The 14,519-nt window shown below is 34.3% G+C and overlaps 1 long non-coding RNA gene across 1 annotated transcript in view; it reads right to left on the bottom strand.

The window, feature by feature from the left end:
- LOC105853445 overlaps positions 1-14,519 on the bottom strand; it is a 134,107-nt gene that overhangs the window by 84,235 nt on the left and 35,353 nt on the right. Inside the window, exon 2 of the long non-coding RNA XR_001145293.1 lies at positions 13,021-13,080. This is a non-coding gene — a long non-coding RNA (uncharacterized LOC105853445). The remainder of the gene's footprint in view (positions 1-13,020; positions 13,081-14,519) is intronic.

Genomic DNA, 14,519 nt, shown 5'->3' on the forward strand with positions numbered 1-14,519 from the left:
TTAATAAAATGGAAAATAAAACTTTAAAGGTCAATATAATGATATGATGTAATCTAAGGATATGATTAACTTAAATATACAGCAATATGGATCCCCCTACTATATATCAAATTGTTAAGATTCAATTCAGGAAGTGTTAAATTCAAGCTCCAAAATCTTCACTTTGGAACTGTTTTTAGTTAAAACCTAACAGGAGATCTATAGCTTAATAAGGGTTTTAAGGGCACAATACCATGTTAAGTATACATAAAATGAAATGCAAGACAATACACTATAGACATACAATAGAAACTATACGTATTCAATAAAAACTTCCCTTTACCTTTTCAGTCAATCCCTTACAATCACCATTACACATGCTGTTTCTATGAGTTACACTATATCGTGGAAACATGTAGCTTTTTGTCCTTTGTGTCTGGCTTATTTCACGAATCTTAGTAGTATTTATCCCTGCTGTTGCATATAGTAGGCTTTCCAAATTTATTAAACATCCATTAATACTTTGTTGTATGTGCATACTATTTTCTTTGTCTCAATCTGTGGTTATTATTTTCTATCTTGGATATTACAAATATGATGCAATAAATACAGAGCATACCAATCTCTTCAACTCCAATAATTATGAGTTATATTCACATATCCAGGAGTGACAATGATGGATCACATGGTAACTCAACTTTTAATTTAGGAATCGTTATACTACTTTTCCTTGTGGTTATATCATTTTATATTCTAACTACATATTTTGTCTACATCTTTGTCAGCACTTATCTTTTTTAAAAAGTATTAACTTTCCTAATAAGTTTGAGGTGATATTAACAGTAAAACTTCCTCCCCAAAATATTTAGAGGTAATACTTCCAAGTCATTTTTAAGGCCTGCATTACCTGTTACCACATTCAGATAAAAATGTAAGTAAAGCTTTATTGCTGACCGGTAAAAATCCTCAATGAAATGACAGAAAGCAAATTCAACAGCACATTAAGAGAATCATCCTGTCAGAGTATGATTTAGCATTTGGAGATAGAGGTAGTTAAATATCTGCAAAGCATCATGAAAGTCAATATACCTCATCAACAAATCATCTGCACTCCATAGATAATTATTCATAGATAGAGAAAATATTTTGACAGAAGTCCACAGACTATAGTGAGTGACAAAATCTTAATAGACTAATTGTGAGAGGAATGTACTTTCATACAATAAAAGTCATACAATACTTAAACACAATGTAACTGTATATAAGCCACAACTAGCACCACAATTAGGAAAAGCTAGCTTACCCTCTAAGATTAGGGACAACACAACATGCCCAGTCTCTCCTCTTCTATGAAGCATATTTCTGGAAATGCTAACCAGAGAGTATTAAGTAATTTAAAAAAATATCCAAATCAGACAGGAATTCTTTTAGCTCTGTCAACAGAGAACATGATCTTGTACATAGGGAACTATATATCCCACAAAATCTATATCAGCTAATGCATGAATGTAGTAATGTTACTTGATATAAAAATCACAGTAGAGAGATCAATAACACTTTCATAAAGTAGCAAAGAATAAACAAGGAAATTAAGAAAGCAGTATCATTTAAAATGGCATAAAAAAGAATACTTAGGAATAAAATGAACTCAAGAGGTGAAAAAGTTTTATGATGAAAACCACAATACCTTGATAAAAGCTAACAAAATACAAATAAATAGATTCTATGTTCACAGAATAGAAAAATACTAACATCAAAATGTCCAAAATAGGGTCCTCCCTGGTAGTACAGTGGTTGAAGTACAGCAATAAGAAGCTAAAGCCACTTCAGCGTAAGTTCGATCCCTGCCCCAGAAGTGATCCACAAGGGTGAGACCTCTCCTGACCCGCCCGTTGCTCCCTTCAGCAGTGTACTTTGTCAATCGGCCTTCTCTGCTCCCCATTCTCTCTCTAGTGGATTTTCTCTTGGCCCCTGCACCTCTGGCCTGTACCCCAGCTCTGTATGCATAAATACTTAAAAAAAAAAGTCCAAAATGTCCAAAAATAAAATAAGCACTGTATTTGTATAGAAAAAATTCTAAAATCTATTTAAAAGGACAAAAGACCATAGAGAACTAAAATGGCTAAAGCAATCTTAAGAAGGAATAAAATTAAAACTATCACACTTCGCGATTTCAAAATGCATTACTAAGGTATAGTAATTAAAACAGTATTACACAGGCTTTAAAACGGTATTATACAGGTTTTAAAACAGATACAGCTCAAAGAAATAAAACAGCCCAGAAAACAACAACACACATAAGGCTAACCTACAGGGTGTGAAGTATAGATAGGAACAAATCCTAAGTTATCTGAAGAAAAATTAATGAGGGGTGAGTGAAATGGATAGATGGTCAAGTCTATGGTGATTGACAGAAACTAGACTTTAATGGTGATCATGACTGAGAATATAAAATTTTATATAAATGGAGAGAATCATAATTATAATGATATACACCTGTAATTTATATAATGAAAAACAATACATGATGGGGAAAGGATCTTCAACAAGTGATGCTGGTAAATTTGGATTTGTGCTTAAAACAATAAAACTGAAACCAATCTTACTCCACACACACAAAAATGAAATCAAAATGTACTAAAGAGTTAAATCTATAAAACTTCCAAGAGAAAACATATGGGAAAACCTTCACAGTATTTGTCTCAGTAACGATTTCATGGCAATCACACGAACAGGCAGTAAAGCAAAAACACACAAGTGGAACATCAAACTTAAAGTTTTGGCACAGCAAAGAAAGCAACTGACAGAGGAAACAGGAAACATACAACTGGGAAAGTATTTACAACCATTTATCTGGCAAGACTTCTATTCCAAGCATACAAATACCTCTACAAGAAGAAACAACCTTACTGAAATATGGGTAATGGAGTTGAATAAACACTTTTCCAGAGAAGACATATACAATTGAAACTTATAGATGAAAATATTTTTATACACTAATTATAATACCAATTAGTCACTTTTTAATCATGCAAGTTGAGAAATCCATTTTAAAATTAAACCTTAAACCATTTGTAAAAGAAGATACTGTGTCATTTACAACTTTAAAGACAGGATAATCAACTGAGAGGATGTGTGTGACAACTTTTTAAACTATCATGTTTTAATAGTATAAAGTATTGCCATTACTACTCTAATTTTATTCTGATGATTTATTTTATTTGCATATTTCAAGAACTTCCTCACTTGAAATTAAATAACTACGTTTAAATATCTGTTCACAACAACATTAAAAGGCCTCAGGAAAGAATTCTGGGTGTATAATTATTTATTTATTATTTTTTAAAGATTTATTTGTTCATACAGAACTGGGGTACAGGCCAGAGGCTCAGGGGCGGCCAGAGGCTCCACCAGAGAGAGTGGGGAGCAGAACAGGCAGATCTACGAAGTACACTGCTGAGGGGAGCAGCGGGTGGGTCAGGAGAGGTCTGCTGTGCCATGTGGTCACTTCCGGGGCAGGAAGGGATCGAACTCCTGCGGAAGTGGCTTTAGCTTCTCAGTGCTGTGCTTTAACCCACTGCGCCACCAGGGAGGGCCCAGTATAATTATTCTTAATAGTCTAATTATTTAAAAGAGTTGACATTAGTTTTTACCAAAAAAAAAAAATTACCTTAATCTAGCTTACATAGGTAATTAGTTAAGAATGGGCAGAAAAATGACATATTCCATAGTTTCAAGGGGAAGTTTTAATGTGCAGAGCTAATATGCTAAATTTCCTGAGGGATACTCATTCAAAGCCCTTTGGAAAATTTCAAAATGAGTTATTCTAAGGAACAGAATTATTTAGGCCCACTAAACTTCTAAGAATTACTGTTAAATCTATTTCTACTTCATAAAGATGACAATTAAAAGCTAGTTAATACAGTATTGTTTAATGATGCTTAAAAGGGAAGGAAAGTATCAGGAAACAAGCTTAGTCACTTTTGAGCAGTAGTGAAAGGAGGTTTTATATATATATATATATACATATATACATGTATATAGTGTGTATAGATATAGTGAATATCTAGATCTATCTATCTAGATCTATCTATCTAGATCTATCTATCTAGATCTATCTATCTAGATCTATCTATCTAGATCTATCTATCTAGATCTACCTATCTAGATCTACCTATCTAGATCTACCTATCTATCTATAGTGAATATAAAGGAATTTCCGCTAATGGTAGCAGGCTACATATATTTGAGTGAATGTGATAAACAGTAAATGTAGATAATATAAATACTTCAGAATAAAATTTGAAAAACTTAGTAAGAAGGGAATCAGCAAGTCAGAAAAAGTTAAAGGAAGAAATTATGGGAAATATTTTAGCTAATTTAGAAACATCTATCAGGAAATAGGCAGAGTCAGAGAGAGGGGAAAACTGCTAAAAGTGATGTGTTGGGTGGTTATGTTTTTGCTTATTAAAATTAATACAACAAGAATTTTGACTTGAGGTAAAATTTCTAGTTCCTCTTTAAAGAATCAGAAACTACCGATTAGAAGGAAATCAGGATTTCTTTATGGGCTCCAGTGTAGGGCTTGCCAAAATAATACAAAGGTAAAACTAATTGAAAAAAAATTCTTTGAAAAACTCCATGGACAGAAAAGTCATTTCAAGGCCATCTGAAATGAATTCATGTTAAAAACAAAATCAACTTAACCACAAAAAAGGACAACCAGTCAAAGAATGCTGGGTTGGGGGTAATGAAAGTTATACAGCAGCTGGGATACATCTACTTATGCTTGTGAGACACTGCCAACTTCATTATAAACAAACATATAGAGGATGCAGACAGGAAGAAATTTCAAAGTTAAGACAAACTGTAAATCCTGTAAATCTCTTGATAACTATGAATTAAAAGAAAAAAGGATAGTTCTAAATTAACTTGTACCTGTATAGGTACTGGGTAGATTTGAAGTAAGCAGTTAGATTTTGTTTTTCTATAAAATAGAGTACCACACTAGATTTTTGAGTTAATAGAAAAAAGCATTTTTAGACTTTCATGAGGTATGTAAAGTAGGCAAACTGAGGTAGGAACTAAGAACGTGTGACACTAAACAATATTGCTAAAATAGTTCAGATGAAGGGCAGAATTAGGACAATTATAAGACAATAGAGAATACTGTTCAGAGATAATTTGCAGTAGCATGTAGCAGGGTAGGTGGTTATATAACCCGCTGTGAGAACTACTGATTCAGAATCACTGCTAGGCTGTACGAATTTCAAATATCAAGATATAAGTTTTCCTGTGTTTTAACACTGAGTCATGGATAATCACCCTATAAACCTGAAAACAATGCCATCTTAACAATGTAATTTAATAATAGTTGGTTTTGTTGAAAACTGACCTACTTAATTTGCTTTTTTCTTGTACTTTCCAATTTTTTTTTCCTGTGCAGAACTTCATCATTTGGTATCCTCAATCTGTAAAACTCATTCATTTTAAATACTGAAGTCAACATCTCATTTCTTACTCAATTAAACATAGATAAACTTTCATTTGTCTCCCATAGCACTTTAAAGGATATATTAATACACTGTTTATTGACTTAGTCTCAACAGATTCACACTCTCCATGACTTCTCAGCAGCAGCAGCATGAAAGCAAGTGTGGAGACTTAGGGTTTAAGATACTTTATAGGTAAAAGCTAACCTTTGTAACCCTCAATTTGCAAACTTGCAATTCTTTTTCCAATTATACTGACCTTGTAGAATCTAACCTTAAGGAACACAAAGAAATGCATGGGCAAGCATGGCTTCTTATGCTCAGCTGCATTATGACATGTATCATTATCTAGAAGTTATTTTCTTGTTACACTTAATTGCTTTAAAAGAAAGTGCTTCCTGTATTACTCTTCATGTGTTGAACTCTTCTATGAAGAACTTGAAGCTTAAGTTATATGCATTTTACCTTTTATTCACCTCCCACTTCACCATTACATGGTAAGTGAGAAATGTTTTCTAATTTGACATCCTCCGATCATCCTTCCACCATTTTTTTCCTATCATGCCCTGAGATTTCTTGTAACTAGGCGGCAATGTCTCAATAGACAATCTATCTTTAGTATGTGATTGTAATGTTGAATGTCTGTTATTTTTATGCTACAAGGTTTTCACAATTTTGAATCACATGAAAACAACTCTCCATTATCCTAATGTATAACTCAAATTATACCTGTACTTAAAATATCTAGAAGTTTAATAAAATATGTAGTCAACATTTAATGCTCAAAAACTGGACTTCAAATTATTGTTTATTAGGATATATGAATTTAATAAACTGAATTTTAAACAATAGAAACATAGCTAAAATTGGTTATTTTTCCCCCTCAATAACAAACCCATCCTCAGATATTTCAAAGATCTATCTAAAAATAACTAAACTCTAGCACATGCCAGGAATCATCACCCTATACAATAGTTTCTATCCTTATCCTTACCAAATATTCTTAATATTCTGTGATCTCCTTTTCTCCCTAGTTAGCGTATCTCTTCCTTGGCATTTGAATTCCGTTTAATAGAGGCCTTTGTTTCATAAGTGTAGCCTAATCATTCCTTTCTCCTTCTCAAAATCTCACACATTTTGCTCTGAACTTTATACTTTCAGAAGTTTCTTAAAATAATGAATATATGTATTGAACCATAAAGTACTTGTCCAAATGTAACTATTACCCCATATTTAATCATAGGGTACCTTTTTAAGAAGTGCAGCCACAGCAGCATATTAAACCCTTGTTAGTCTCTTTAAAAAAGAGCTTGTTTTTGTTTTAATTTTTATTTTATATTAGTATTTTCTAAATAGCAGGTATTTGTAAATATCAAGGTCTTCCCACTACTTTTGTGATGATGGTTTCCCCTATATTTGAGTTTGAAGTTGGTCCAAAATCCTAGAGCTTCTCTGGAAACTTTTGTTAATTTTTTGAAAACAGACCAAACAGAACTTTTAGTTCCCCAAAGATTAGTTCTCGGAGTCTCATTTTGGTCTTATAACTAATGACAGTGACCAAATACCTAGAGCAGAAGGAAACAAGTTTGGGGGAGAAATAAAACAGTTCCAGTACCTCAGATCTGGGTGAAGCACAGAAGTCTAAACACATTATCCATCTCTTAGTGGTGCTGCCCCAGGGAAACTTATCCCTCAGCTTTGCCTCATTTTGACTTCCTGGGAGCTTGTGTTACTGTGAGGAAGAGGAACAGGTTTCTTTACCCTCAGACTTTAGCTGCCTACAAATAACCAGAGGGCGCCTAGACTGAATGATCACAATGCAGCTCTGCAACACTGAGCAGCTGCCAGGGAACATTTGTCTTTTGAAATCCACTGAATGCTCTTGATTACTCTAACTAAAACATTACTGTCAGCAGCATTAGTTTTCAGTAAACTAAGTAATCATACAATAAGGAAGAGACTAAGGGTGGAAAAAACATGCATAAAAATTTAACCTGAAAATAGAGCAATATCCCTTCCCTTTTCCCAACAGGGTGTGGACTTTATGAACAAAAACTATTTAGCCCTAATGTTATCTCACTATTTTATCTTCTGTACCCTAAGTTTGATATTGTAGAAGACTCTTGTCTAGCAAATTAATTTGATTAACCTTTAGAGACTTCTGAAAGATTTATCAGCTCTTCCATAGAAAGAATTAGCAACTAGTGCCTACCCTTACTTCTGTGCCTCAAAATCTCTACCTTGCTTCTTTGACCACCAGTAATAAACTGCTATGTAATCAATCATAATCAAGCCTCAATTAAATAGCAGTCTTTAAATTTTCATACAATACATAAAGAATTTGTTACAAGTGTAATGTACACTGCCAGGTAGTTACAACTATGGCCGAGAAATTACATAAGCACAATCTTTTTTTTTTTTCTTTAAACTATGTAATATACAACACAGAAATAACACTTCCTTCAGTTCGCAAATATTATAAAGACAAGAATATACACATTTATAGTTTCCTCTATAGGTTAAGAAGCTACCTAAGATCAATCTATCATTAAAAAAGATAAGGAAACCATTGACTGGCATAAGATACTTTGCAAATCACACTCTCATCACAGGGTTAATATCCAAAATAGGTAACACACACACAAGTTCACAGTAACAAAAATAATTTTATTTAAAAATGAGGTCACAGAAGTCACACAAATAGACAATGGGAACAAAAAGTGCTCATTATCTCTTATTAGGGAAATGTTAAGTAAGTAACAATGAGAATGCTACTATCAAAATGACAAGAAATGGCAAGCTTGGAGATGATTAGAGAAAAGGAAACCCTCATGCACTGTTAGTGAGATTGGTGTAATAACTATGGAGAGAATACAAGGATTTCTCAAAAGCTAGAAATACATAAATTCTATGTATGTATGTTGCAGTCACACCACTGTCTGGTATTTATACAACAGAATATGAAAAGATTTATTTGAAATGCACCCTCAAGCTTATCACAGCGTTAGTCAGTCAAAGTAACCGGGGGTTGGAAATAGCTCATGAGTCCATTAACAGGAAAGAAGATAAAGATATGCTACCAAAGAATGCTACTCAGTTAAAAAAGAAAGAAATTCTAATATTTATAGGATATTGGTGAAACTAAAGGGTATTATGCACAGAGAAATAAGTCAGATGGAGAGAAAGACATTACTACATAAGCTCACTCAGAGCTGCATTGTCATTTACATACTGACTTTTACAAAATTTAAGAGCTTTATTAGATCATTATCGTGGGGTATATTTTCACCATGGTTTATAAATGTGTCTCTAGAACTTTTAATATAAGGTTAGTTGTGAAATAGAATTTACTTCATGAGGGAAGCTATTTTAGGACTCAAATTCTGTGTGTGTGTTTTGATATACCCCCAAAGAGTACTATCATCTTCCTTCAAAAGACTGGTCATAAAATATCAAATTGTAATTTAAAAATTTCATAAAATCACTGAGAGCACATACATGGAAATATATCACATCTATACATAGTCTTTATGTTTTCCTCTTGTATACAGTTCATTTTGTTCCAATAAATACCATCCACAAAGTGGTAATAAAAAATGGCACCACTCATAAGCAAAAAAATAATTAAGACGGTTCTGATCTTTTTCTCACAAACACACCCAACACAGATATCTATTTGTCCAAGTGTAAGACTAAATGTTTAATATCATGGAAATTTACAGGTCATAGTTATGTCTCTCTACAAAAACAATAACCTTTATATATCTATACTGGTCCTTACATTAGCTGACCATGTAAATTTTATTTTAGTTCAGTGAGTACTCATAAGCACGAAGACCAGTTTATTTTTTTATTATACCATACTCCTCCATAGAGATGGTACTATTTTGCATTCCCAATACTGTGTGAGTGCCTGTTTCTTCTCAATCTTGCTAATCTAAATTTTTGCTAACCTGCTTTGGCATTGTTTCTCAGTTTGCATCTATTATCAAGATGTTCAATTTTATTCATAATGAAACAGAACAAATGTCCTCTAAATAGAAGAGACAGAGTAGGAACTTTGTTATTTTGTTACATGTTCTTGGGCTGTGGTAAGTTCTAATCCATGGTAGACACTTAAAAGACACTTGAAATGTTCAAAGCAATAATCCATTAACAAAATAATCAGCTATTCCACAAGGCTAATTTTTTATCAGAATTAACAGTTTACCTCTAATTTTCAAAAATAACAATTTTAAGTGATGTACACAATGAAATATTTGGGGCAGATGTACTGTATCACCAATATGAACTAATGGATGAAGGGACAAAGATGATTATGGGTAATATAATCATAGAAAAATAGAAACTGGGGTTTTGTTAGTGGGTCTAAATTTCTTTCATTGTTTTGTAAATTTGAAAATTTTCATACAGTGCTTGGAAAAAAACTTGTCAAGGCTTGTATTTATAAAGAAAACCATTAACTTCAATTTCACTGTTTTGAAATCCCCAATGACACCAATAACATATTAAGATTAGAATGATTAATCTCTAAGCTGTAATTTCTCTATAGAGTAAGTTCGAATGTTTACAATAATTCATCATTTCATTTTCAATGGTGATATATATTACTGCTTCAATAATATCCTTTATATAAAATGACTCCCCCAGTGGTGTCTACATACTTATTCTCTGACTCTCCTTTGTTATCCTAAAGTACTTAAAGGATGTCATAAATAAGCAGCTTTCTTTATTAATCTGCCTTATTCTATTAAGACTGCTAGGTATAGTCCACCACTTTGTTTTATAAACTAACCAGCCAGAAGTATATTAAGAATACTATAGTAATTAAATGGTGAATGAACAAACAAATGAGAACACACTTATGTTTCCTTTGTACCAGCCATAAAGTTGTTTCATCTTTCAACATAGAAAATGGTTTGTATTTATGGCTAATGGTTTTGCTAAAATGTTTGGTTTTATAATAGTTATTATGTCTTTCAGTTAGGACTCCTCTTACCTGTCTAGTTCAGTGCTCTGGCTCCTTTACATGGCAATCCCCATGGGCTACAGTGGCTAAAAGACCATGTTGCTATACTACACTTTGAAATCTGATTTTTTTTTTTAATCACACATTATGAACTTCTGACTCAAATCTAGTGTGAACAGTTCTTGCTCTATTATTAAAATACACATTTTAACTCCTAATGCAGAATTTATCTCCCAAAAACATGGGACAAAAAATAACGAATACTTCATTTTCTACCACATTAAATAAATGCAGTGTTCACACAATTACAATTCAGACACCAGCATCTGAATTGGTGTCTGAAACCAGCATTACATTGTATTACAGTATTACATTGTCATCACCTGCTCTCCCAATTATCACCGTGGTTGCAATAAACTGGAGTTAGTGATTGAGAGGTAAATGATGATCTTAAAGATATACAGATCAATATAGGTATCAGTTGTCAGGCTAATAAAGACGAATTTCTTAGGTGAGATGAATACATAGTCAGGAGTATATACATAAGGTTTTTCAGTGACCACTTCCAACCCCCTCCCCAACTCAATCACTTCCAGATTCTACTCTATGTCTACACAGCATAATAAAATATCCTGATGGGTAATAATTATCTTATTTATTTGTTTACAGCTGTGTCCTTCCAATAAGCAAGCATTAATCCTGAAACAGAATGATCCCTTCCCTCTCTTCCATCATTCCTCTAATACAGTCAACCAGGACACTTGAAAATTAGTGCTTGGGGTCACTAACTGTAACTAGAACACAAGCTAGTGTGATAAGGTAGGGAAGTATTTGGGTATGAGAACTCAATGTATTGTTTCCTTAATACCAATCTGACTCATTGTGTAACATCACTTATAGTTCTTAAACTTAATTTCTTACCTCTATGAAAATATCCCTTTTTAAAATTTTCCCCTTTTTCTTCCTACTAACAACGTTATCCCCAAAACCTTTTCATTAAACACTGTATTCATCTAAGAACCAAAAAAGGTTTCTGTGTGGGCACACAGACTGCTCTTGGAAGGCCAAGCACCTGCATAGCCAAGCTACAGCAGATTAGTGCTCACAACTAGCAACCACAAATAGATTTTAGCCATGTTCACTCTCCTTGTTTTCTCATGCAGTAAAGTTTAATTCCTTTGTTCTCAAACCCTAGTCCTAAAACACAGACATTTTGCCCCAGCAACTGATGAGTCTCTCTGATGCCAGGGAGGTTTCCCCAAAGTTCTCGTTACTTGCTTCTTAGTTCCAATAAACCTCACTTTTCTGCCTAACTTCAAGGGTGGCTGAGTATCTTTTCCATGTTGACCAGTAGGTCTCAAGAGCCCTCTCCAGGCCTTGGGGACAGGTCCCTCAGTCTACCCTGCTTTTTTCCAGTGGGCTGAAAAAGACAGACAGGTTTGCTCATCTGTCTGTGTTGCTGGATTAGGTTGAGAGGACCTGGAACTCACTTCCTTGTCCAGTGATTACAAAAAAAAAAAAAAAAAAAAAAGATACTGGATGGAGAAAAGTTAGTTGGGTCCTTAGTTCATCTGGGTCCTATCAGCATTTAATGAGATACCAGAAAAGCATGCAACTAACTTTTCAGGAAAGTTCCATGTGCAAGTCACAAACTACCCAAATAATTCTTGCATGATTTTCGATGAACATTTGGTGAAATTTTTCCAGGAACAATAAAATTTGTTTCCAAGTGCCGTTTACAAAAATGCTCCATTGATATAATTTTGGTATTAACTATAGTATAATTGCCTAATTAAAACTATCTAAGTAAATTAACCATACCAAATGCCTAGAATACAGTAAATCTGAGATGACTAGATATGAAACATGTTGTTGATATTGCCAATAAAATTAATATGCACACTGAAGGAAACAACACTCAATGAGCCTTAAATTAAGTAATCATTTGAAAGGGTTTTTAATTTTGGTAAGGTTTATATTTCATGGTTAATTTAGCTTAATGTATTATTTTAAACCAGGTTCATGTTCATGCTTGTATGCCCCTACTTGATACAATGTTTATAGTGAGACCACAGTAATAAAAAAAAAATAAAGCCCACAATTTCCCTTTATAATCTGCAAATTAGCAAAGGTGTTCATAAACCCCACCATACAGTGTACAATATTTCAGTAAGCAAGAGATGTACCTGTTACTTCATAGTCAGTAATGAAAAAGGCTGCTAAGGCAATGCTGTCATCAGGGATTTGAGAAATCTTAAGGACTACATCAACTCTTGCATTGATAGAGGCATTAACAACCATAGGGTAAGCGAACAAAGCAATCAGGCATTCTGTGCAAGCAAAGTTTAACAGCATATATCACAGTTTTCAGAAGTGACTAACGCATGTCAGAGGAACACCAGTTTCTAATCCACTTATACAGAGCTTGAAAGTCACTACTCCATCCAAACCTGTACAATGCTACGCAGTTTAAAAAAAAAAAAATCAACCTTTCTGGTCTCCCAAAGGAGAGATGGCAGACACAAGGCAAAGAGCTATCCTCACTCTGAACAGGCAGGTGCATTCAGAGTCTTTGCTTACCTTACTGAATGATCAGGAGCAGAAACCTCAGGAACCAGTGCCAGGGTAGGAAAACAGGATCTGTAGGTTGAAAAATTGCCACAAATTCAGCATAGCAGCTCTGTGAGATTAAAACTTCTGTCAGACCCAGTCATAGACGCATCTTCTCCTTGGGGAGCTACCCAGGTTCTGGCAATAAATACTGGAGGAAAAACCCACGTGATTCCTGCTTAGGGAGGGGAAGGGGAAACAGCTGTTTGTTTTTTTGTGTGTGTGTGTTTAATACATCAGCGCTCACTGTTCTTAAAAACAAAACTTGCCCTCAGGAGAAACTAGTTAATCATATACTAATGGGCTGAGGCTTTATCAGAACCTAATTGACCTAGGGGAAGGGAAATACCCAACTCCAACCACTCTAGCCAAGCTCTCCTCCTAAAGGGAGGAGTAAAAACAAAACAACTGAAAATCAGTTGTAAAGTTCACATAGCACAGATAAAGCTCACTAAAAATGTGTGACCTAATCGCTGGTCTATAGAACACTTAGCTTCCTCTCACACCTCACATTTCTAAAGGACTATTTATTCCTGGTATATTATTTCTGCCTATCAAGAAAATAATTCCAGTGCAAACCAAAGAACAATAACACAATTTGAAAAGACAAACAAGCATCAGAACCAAACGTGCAAGGATGTTGGAATTATTAGACAGGGAATTCAAAACTATGATTAATATGCTAAAGGCTCTCACTGTAGGGTAAATGGATATTGCTCAGGCTTTTGTGCCTTGGGCCTCTACAGAAATCACCTGTGGCCTTGAATGCAGGAGGCACTTTTGCACATGAGCTTGGGGTACACGTGTGTGATGGTGGACACCTGGTATCGGCTTGCGTATGTGTGCACATCGAAGCCCGCAGACAGAACATATGAGCGTAGCAGAGGCCAGAGCACAGTACAGCTGAGGACCGTGTGGCAGATTGTGGCTGAGAGACCCAGAGAGAACACCAGAAACACCAGAGAGCCCAAAAATAGTGAAGATCCACATGGGGGCTGGGAGGCTGAGGGGCCTGTCAGCCTCCTGGCTCCCTCTCATTCCTCCTCCCGCGGCACCTCGTTGCCTCATTATAAATAGCAAAGATAGATCAGTTGATGCCTGAGTAAGCCACTGAGGGCTTTAGACCCTCCTTTGCCTGCTCTCTGCTGCCTACCCCCACTATAGGCTCTTATATATCAAATATAGAACATGCAAGAACAGATGAACAATAAAGTAAAAAAGAAAAACTCTAAAAAAAAAAGAAACTAAACATATACTAGAAGTAAAAATAATAGAAATGAAAACTATTACACACAGCTGAGTAAAGAAATGTTTATTTTATTTTTATTTATTCAAAGTAGCTTAAGGTTCATAACAACATTAAGGGAAAATTATAATTTGCACTCTAGAGTAAATAGAATAAACTAAACTTTATGAACAAATAATGCAAATTTTGTTTTAGCTAGTGTTATTTTAAATGTCACTTTTAA

The sequence above is a fragment of the Condylura cristata genome, unplaced genomic scaffold (assembly GCF_000260355.1).
Source record: "Condylura cristata isolate star-nosed mole 26May11 unplaced genomic scaffold, ConCri1.0 scaffold00009, whole genome shotgun sequence".
In the NCBI taxonomy this organism is placed as follows: Eukaryota; Metazoa; Chordata; class Mammalia; order Eulipotyphla; family Talpidae; genus Condylura; species Condylura cristata.